The 7,704-nt window shown below is 45.7% G+C and overlaps 1 protein-coding gene across 3 annotated transcripts in view; it reads right to left on the reverse strand.

Annotated features, from left to right (window-relative positions):
• S1PR1 (sphingosine-1-phosphate receptor 1) overlaps positions 1-7,670 on the reverse strand; it is a 97,718-nt gene extending 90,048 nt beyond the window's left edge. The window contains exons 1-3 of one of the 3 annotated variants that reach the window (XR_014793354.1): positions 7,565-7,670; positions 5,466-5,627; positions 1,882-2,689 (exon numbers count right to left, since the gene is read on the reverse strand). The gene's annotated coding sequence lies outside the window, so the exon portion shown is untranslated. Of the gene's footprint in view, positions 1-1,881; positions 2,690-5,334; positions 5,628-7,564 lie in introns of those variants that run through there. The other 2 variants (XR_014793355.1, XM_084866086.1) reach the window with 2 other exon arrangements.
• Between the last annotated feature and the right edge of the window lie 34 nt (positions 7,671-7,704).

The following is a 7,704-nucleotide window of genomic DNA, read 5'->3' on the forward strand; positions in this document are numbered from 1 at the left end:
CTGCCGCCCTCCTATTCCTCTCCCCTTCCCCCCCCCCCCCATAGCTTGCTGCCCTGCCCCCTCCTATAGGTCTCTGCCACCCACTTGTAGTTCGCTGCCCCACAGTCCTGCAGATCCATGATCGGGTCCTAATGCAGTTGGTCATTATGCCTCAGGGTGTAACGGATAATTAGCATATTCCTCTTAGATAGGATCAGTGATTTAGTTAGTAAAATGCTTCTCTGAGTTCTATGAGTTGCTCTAGCAAATGCATCAAACTCTGACAGGGGCAGTGGGCATCTCCGATCTACAGTCAGCCAGCAGCCCCGGGAACCACCTGGACGGGGGCCGTCTCCTAGGACTGAGTCCTTCACCTGTGGGATCTGACATCATTTCCCGGAAGACTGTGTCAAAACTGATTTCAACTGTAGGACATGTGGATACCATCTCAGTATTCGGAGAACTGCAGACTTGCTTAGTGTTGGAAAAAACAAGCATCAATCCTCAGGACCTATTACTGGTGATTGGTGAAGTGGCAAGCGGCCTTGCGGGGGTGAGCCTTAACCTGGGCAGTTGAATTGTAGGACCTGCAACTGGTGGGGGGGAAACCCCACACACCTGGTGTCAGGGAATGCGGCTGTGATGTGAGAGTAAGGCAGAAAAGGGAGATTTCCCTCTAAGCAGAACTTACTGGTAAGTCTTCAGATATGAATCCTTTGTCGGATGGATGTACTTTGAACATTTTTTCTCAGAAGTATTTCCGTGCTCTGATCAACTTATTGTACGGACAGCCTCTAACAGACTGCCCACTGGAAAACCATGTTGACACAACCCAGTTTTTGCGTGCTTTTCAGACTTAATCAGTACATGAATTCCAGTCCTTTCTGCTTTTTTTGGTGAGATCATTTAAGTCTGCTCTCTTAGCAGATTTCAATTATATAATACAATGCTATTAACTATAATCATGTTACCCCTTAGATCCTCAGACCTTATTCGTTTTGTAACTAAAACAAAGTTTTATCCACCTTTCCGTATTTCCCCCACACGAGCTCCTGGCAATCACTTCTCCGTTTCTACGCCTTTGACTTCTAAGATACCACATATAAGTGACACTACTTAGTACTTTCTGTCTCTGACTTCTCTCGCTTGGCATAATGCCAAGGGCCACCCAGGTTGCTGCAAATGGCAGGACTTCCTTTGCTCACAGCTGCATATATACACCCCTTTATCCATTCACCTGTGATGGACACTCAAGTTGCTCCCACATCTTAGTATTGGGAATGACACTGCAATGGACACAGGAGTGCAGGCATCTCGAGAGCCTGGTTCATTTCCTCCAAATCACGATCCTTTCTTGATATGAGTGAAACAGACAAGTGAACACAAATCCTGGACTATAACACAAGTTACGTTTTGCAAATGCTTTAGTTCCAGGGGCCAGGCTTGTTTTTTGATGGTCTCTGACTGTTGGATAAAGAATGTGGGTGCCCCTTTTTCCAGGTTCCTTCTGGTACATCTTGGAATTTCCCCAGTGATAGGTCGATTATTAAGGAACCTCCCAAATTTGCGACCAGCTGGCCAGAAGTGAGGGGAGCCCTGGGGATCCCCAGGCTGCAGTGGTGTGTGAAACGAGGGCAGTTTTGAGGACGCCAGTGCCCTTAACCTTTGAAGTTGGGCGTAACTTGAGGCAGCTAGTGTCAGGTCTGCAGGGAAACGGCTTTTCTGTATTCACTGCCACTTGTACGCCTGACCTACTTTCTCTTATCTCAAAGCTCTTTGATCCAACAGTTGTGACTATTTTGAGAGGAAACCTACTTTGCATTACAACATCTGTGTAAAAAGCATTGTAATTGTGGACAACAGTAATTATTTGTGAAGAAATCAGATACCAGACACATTTTTATCCAACGAACTTTTATTAAGTATGTTGCACAGGGACATTCTAGTCGACAAGACACCAAGACACAGTTCCTGCCGTCAGGGAGCTGCCAGTCTAGGGAAGACTCAGACCAACGCAGGCAGGAGAAATGCTTGGTACCATGGAAGGAACAGGAAATGGGAAGAATGTCACTACCAGGTGAGCGGATAAGAAAGAGAAGCAGGGCCTGGAAGAAGTGACATTGAACTGAAGTGTGAGAGCTGAGCAGGGAGCACCCAGGAGGAAGGGCCACACTGAGGAGAGGTGGTGTGGTGTTGGGAGGGGGGGAGATAAGGAGAGTGGGGGCGAGAGGGGAGGAGTTGGGAGGGGGCGCGCCCTGGTCCCGACTGCAGGTGAGTGGCATGCAGCAGAGGTCAGAGATGCAGTTAGAGAAACACCAGCCAGAACACCAAAGGCCGTATACACACCATGCCAAGGAGTCTGGATTCTATATTAAAGGTGGTGGGAAACACTGAAGGATTTCAAGCAAATAAAGCATTTTGGAAAAAAATATTTAGAGCAGTGTTATAATGGATTATATGTCCCCAGAGCCTGGAATGTTTTAGGAAGTGATGAGGTAATTCTGGAGAACAGCAGACCTTGGAATGAGGAATTAGAATGAAGCGACATATGCATCTGACGGGTCGGCACCAGCAAGGCTGAGGGCTCAGCGTGGCTGTGAGCTCCGCACTGCAGGCGGCCGGGGAAGAGAGCATGGCTGATGGGAAGAGGTTCAGTTCTCAGCAGAACACTAAGTGCAGCAGGCCTGTGATTGAGCAGCTGGGTTGGCAGCTCAGGAAAGAAATTGCAAGAGAAAATACAGACAGGAATGCCATGACTTCAAAAAAATTTTATTAGAAAGTACTTAAGAGGTTAAAAACACACAGAGACCCTTCTAGGCAAAGGATTGTAAAACCACAAAGGTCCATTCCATTAAAAATCAAACCTAAAACGTTTAAAAATTTAAGATAACAGGGCTTAATAGTAATATCAGCAGGCCCTTTGACATACACTTTACTTATATCGTCACATTTAATCCTCACGAAAACCCTAAAGACAGTAATATCTATAAAGGAAACTGACATTTAATGAATGACTTCTAAGTACAAAACACTTTCAAAGCTGTTCAAATATGTAGCATTACCCCATTTAATCCACATGATAGTCCTATGAGGAAAGTACCTTTATTATCTGAATTTTAGACGTAATACAACTGAGAACTACGGGGCTTTCCGAAGGTTATATTGCTATTAAGAGGAGTCTGATTTCAAGGGTTCACACCACTTGATTCCAAAGCCCAGGCTCCAGACCACAGCTTTTCACTGTTCCTGCAACTAGTGTTCAAGGAATAAACTGCTGACACTATTAGAGTTTCATCAAGTATTGTTTAGTGAATGACCAAAGATCAGCAATAGCCAGAAAGATATGATTAAAATACAGATTTTCTAGGGGTCAGGACCCAAATAAGTCACTATTTTCAAAGACCGAATGAGCTCTGATGGCGAGTTGTTTAAAATGCTGAAAAGTAACACTGCCACTCCAAGTTACAACAAAAAATATTGCTGGAAAACAAACAGAAAACCAAGTAAACAGAATAAAATGCAAGGAAATGAGGTTAGGGGGAATCATATCCCAAGCCTGCCTAGGTTTTAGAAAATGTGAAACTGAATCCACTCCAAGTAATTCTGCAATTTGATATAGACAAGGGTTTAATTTTGGTTGAAAAGATCTAGTTATACATGGGGGGTGGGGGTCAGTGTACCAACAGCAATCAAAGCTTAACTATACCAAGACTTTGCACTCAGCCCACAAAGAGTGTACCAAGAGCAACCACCTCGGGTGATTGGGGAAGCTGAGCTACTGGCCCCTATAGGTCACCTACTACTCAAAGCCACTCCATCAACAAAGGGAGGCAACCAAAATGCGGAGACACAGAAACATGTCACGAATGGGAGAGATAGAGGAAAGTAAACTACTGGATGACACAGTTCAGAATCACATTTATAAGGTTACTCAAGAATCTTCTAAAAACCGCTGAGAAACTTGAAGAGACAGACCTTCAAGGACCTTAATGAGAATACCAAAAAAATGGAAAAGGACCAGTCAGAAATTAAGCATACACTGTCTGAAATAAAGAATATACAGAAACTCAACTGTAGATCAACGTACCTCAAGAGTCAAATCAAAGATCTGGAATATGAGGAAACAAAAAATACCCAACCAGAGAGAAAGAAAAAAGAATCAAAAAGTGTGAGGATAGGGTAAGGAGCCTCTGGGACGGCTTTAAGCATACCAACATCCGGATTTTTGGGGTGCCAGAAGAAGAGAGAGAGCAGGATATTGAAGGCCTACTGAAAGACATAATGACAGAAAACTTTCCCTACCTGGTGAAAGAAATAGACTTATAAGTCCAGGAAGCACACAGAACCCCAAACAAGAGGAATCCAAAGAGGACCACACCAAGACACATCATAATTAAAATGCCAAGGGCAAAAGACAAAGAGAGAATCTTACAAGCAGCAAAAGAAAAACAGTTACCTACAAGGGAGTACCCATACGACTGTCAGCTGATTTCTCAACAGAAACTATGCTGGCTAGAAGGGAATGGCAAGAAATATTCAAAGTGATGAACAGCAAGAACCTACAACCAAGATTACTCTACCCAGCAAAGCTATCATTCAGAATTGAAGGTCAGATAAAGAGCTTCACAGACAAGAATAAACTAAAGGAGTTCATCACCACCAAACCAGGATTACATGAAATGCTGAAGGGTATTCTTTAAGAAGAGGAAGAAAAAGAAAAAGGTAAAGGTAAAAACTATGAACAACAAAAAGACATCAAATACATAACTACCAACAAGTGAATCTAAAAATCAAGTGAATAAAAAATCTGAAGAACAAAATGAACTGGTGAATATAATAGGATCAGGGACATAGAAAGGGAGTGGACTGACAATTCTCAGGGGGAAGGAGGTCTGATGGTGTGGGAAGAGATTGGACAAAAATCTTACACCTATGGATGAAGACAGTGGCAGGGAGTAAGGACATGGGGTGGGGTGGAGAATCAGGTAGAGGGGAGCAAAGGGGGGAGGAACACCTGTAATAATCTGAACAATAAAGATTATATAAAAAAGGAAAGAAAAAATATGAATAGTGATTTCAACACATTTATAGAAGACAGAAAGTGGAGAGGAGGCCTAACTGGTTTGGCTCAGTGGATAGAGCTTCGGCCTGTGGACTGAAGGTTCCCAAGTTCGATTCCAGTCAAGGGCATGTACCTTGGTTCCTGGCACATCCCCAGTAGGGGGTGTGCAGGAGGCAGCTAATCGGTGTTTCTCTCAGTTTAAAAAAATTAATAAAATATATATTTTTAAAAAAATAATAATAATAAAAGAATAGATAAACTAATTTATAGTACCAGAGTAAAATAATGGTTACCTTGGGGAGGGGAAGGCATTCACGGGAGGACACAAAGTGAGTCTTCTGTGATGCGGGAAATAAGCTGTCTTTTGATCTGGGAGGTGGGTACATGGTTGTACACATACGCAAAAATTCGTCAAACTACTTACAATTTTGTGGACTTTGCTATATATAAGCTACGGCCGATTTCCATGGTATCTTCTGCTCCAGGGCCTTTCTTGTCTTGGGACTTAGTTCTTTCTCATTGCTGTCCATCTAGTACTGTATTGTATGAATGTACCACAATTTTCCTTTTTATTGGTGTAGGACATCTAAAAAAAAAGTGTAAACATTTAATTTTTTGATACTAAGTGCACATCTTATCCGCTCTCTGGTAAACTGCTTACTGAAACATTAAGAAATAAACTCCATTTGCAACATTAGCCACCTTCTTCGTTAAGCATGAACAAATTGCTGGATCCACATTTATTTGTTGCCAACCAAGGTTACTGCGCTAAACTCAATGGTAGAGTGAGAGGAATGAAAATTTTTCCTCAAAAACAATATATCAGAGTAGAATAATGTTTGATTAAAATGACCCTTTATGAACCAATAAAATATTGTATTTAGAGGATTGATCTATGATGAATGAACTTACATTGTTTCAAAGAACTTTTGTGAATGGGAAAAAATGAGAACCAATCCAGGTGGGATAAAGGAGGCTAACTGTAATACCATAAACTGATGGACACCAGATAACTATAAAATTCCAAACTCCATCTCTCTGCCTGCCAATATGACTAACTGCCTGGCACTGTGCTGAGGCCTTGATATGTATCCTCCCAATAATGCTATGGGGCAGTGGTCAGCAAACCGCGGCTCTCGAGCCACATACGGCTCCTTGGCCCCTTGAGTGTGGCTCTTCCACAAAATACCACGGCCTGGGCGAGTCTATTTTGAAGAAGTGACATTAGAAGAAGTTTAAGTGTAAAAAGTTTGGCTCTCAAAAGAAATGTCAATCATTGTACTATTGCTATTTGGCTCTGTTGACTAAGGAGTTTGCCGACCACTGCTATGGGGGATGGTTCCATTATCTCTGTTTCACAGGCGAGGTGACTTAAGTCTGCCTAAATAAGGTCACAAATATTTCCTCCTATGTTCTCTCCTGGAAGTTATAAAACTGTTAGGTTTCTCCATTGACATCTTCGATGCCTTTGAAGATCTTTGCTTATGGTGTGAGGGATGGATCCGCATAGGTGGAATCACTCATTAAAAGTGTGTAAGAGCAGCCCAGCCTGGGTGGCTCAGTGGTTGAGCATGGACCTCTGACCCAGGTTGTGGGCTCCATCCCCAGTGGGGGGCGTGCGGGAGGCAGCAGACCCATGATTCTCTCTCATCATTGATGTTTCTCTCTTTCCCTCTCCTGTCCACTTTGACATCATGAAATAAAATGAATGAAATGAAGAAATAAAATAAAAAAGTGTGTAAGTGCAAAGGGTGGATGGAATGGGGGTGGGGGGGGGACACACACATAAAGTCAAGGCATCTCGAGGAAGCAGCGGGAGAATTCTGAATAATCAACACTTAAGCAAATTAGTCTCTGGCTGACGCCACCAGCGAGCGACCCAGAGCATTTACAGTAAACACACCCATCCCGCCCGCCTGAGCGTCTGGAGGAATTCCCCCTGTGGAAGCACCGCGTGAGGCCTGAAGTCCCCTCGGCAGGAGGAGCCGGGCTGCCGAAGCCGAGGGTGACCGAGGCTGGTGCCCACACGCCCCCTGGGACTCCCCGAATGTGGGCAGGGGACAAACCCGAGGAAATCAGGCCCCACGACCCGCCGGGGGGTGCCCAGCGGAACCCTCAGCGGGAGACACAGGCGGCCTGGGGTGCCCAGCGGGACCCTCAGCGGGGAGGCGGGCGGCCTGGGGTGCCCAGCGGGACCCTCAGCGAGAGACACAGGCGGCCTGGGGTGCCCAGCGGGACCCTCAGCGGGAGACACAGGCGGCCTGGGGTGCCCAGCGGGACCCTCAGCGGGAGACACAGGCGGCCTGGGGTGCCCAGCGGGACCCTCAGCGGGGAGGCGGGGGGCCTGGGGTGCCCAGCAGACCTCCCCAGCGGGGAGACCGGCGCTGAACAACAAACAGAACAAAAGGCGGGAAAGGAACTGTGCCCTCGGACAACCCTGAGGCAAAATCGGAAGGCCCCTCCCCTCCCTCCTTCCCTCCTTTCCCTCCATCGTGTCCGGAGGAGCAGGGCTCCCTCACGTACCCTCTGCTCGGACAGCGATGCGGAACCACTGGCCTCGTCCCTCCTCAGAAGCTGGCACGTCAGTCACCTCAGGTTTAGACTTAGCCTCCCGCCGCGCTCGGTGGCGCGGAAGCCGGCGCGCTGTCGTAAAGTGCCGTGAA

This window comes from Pipistrellus hanaki, assembly GCF_964339955.1.
Source record: "Pipistrellus hanaki genome assembly, chromosome: 18".
In the NCBI taxonomy this organism is placed as follows: domain Eukaryota; kingdom Metazoa; phylum Chordata; class Mammalia; order Chiroptera; family Vespertilionidae; genus Pipistrellus; species Pipistrellus hanaki.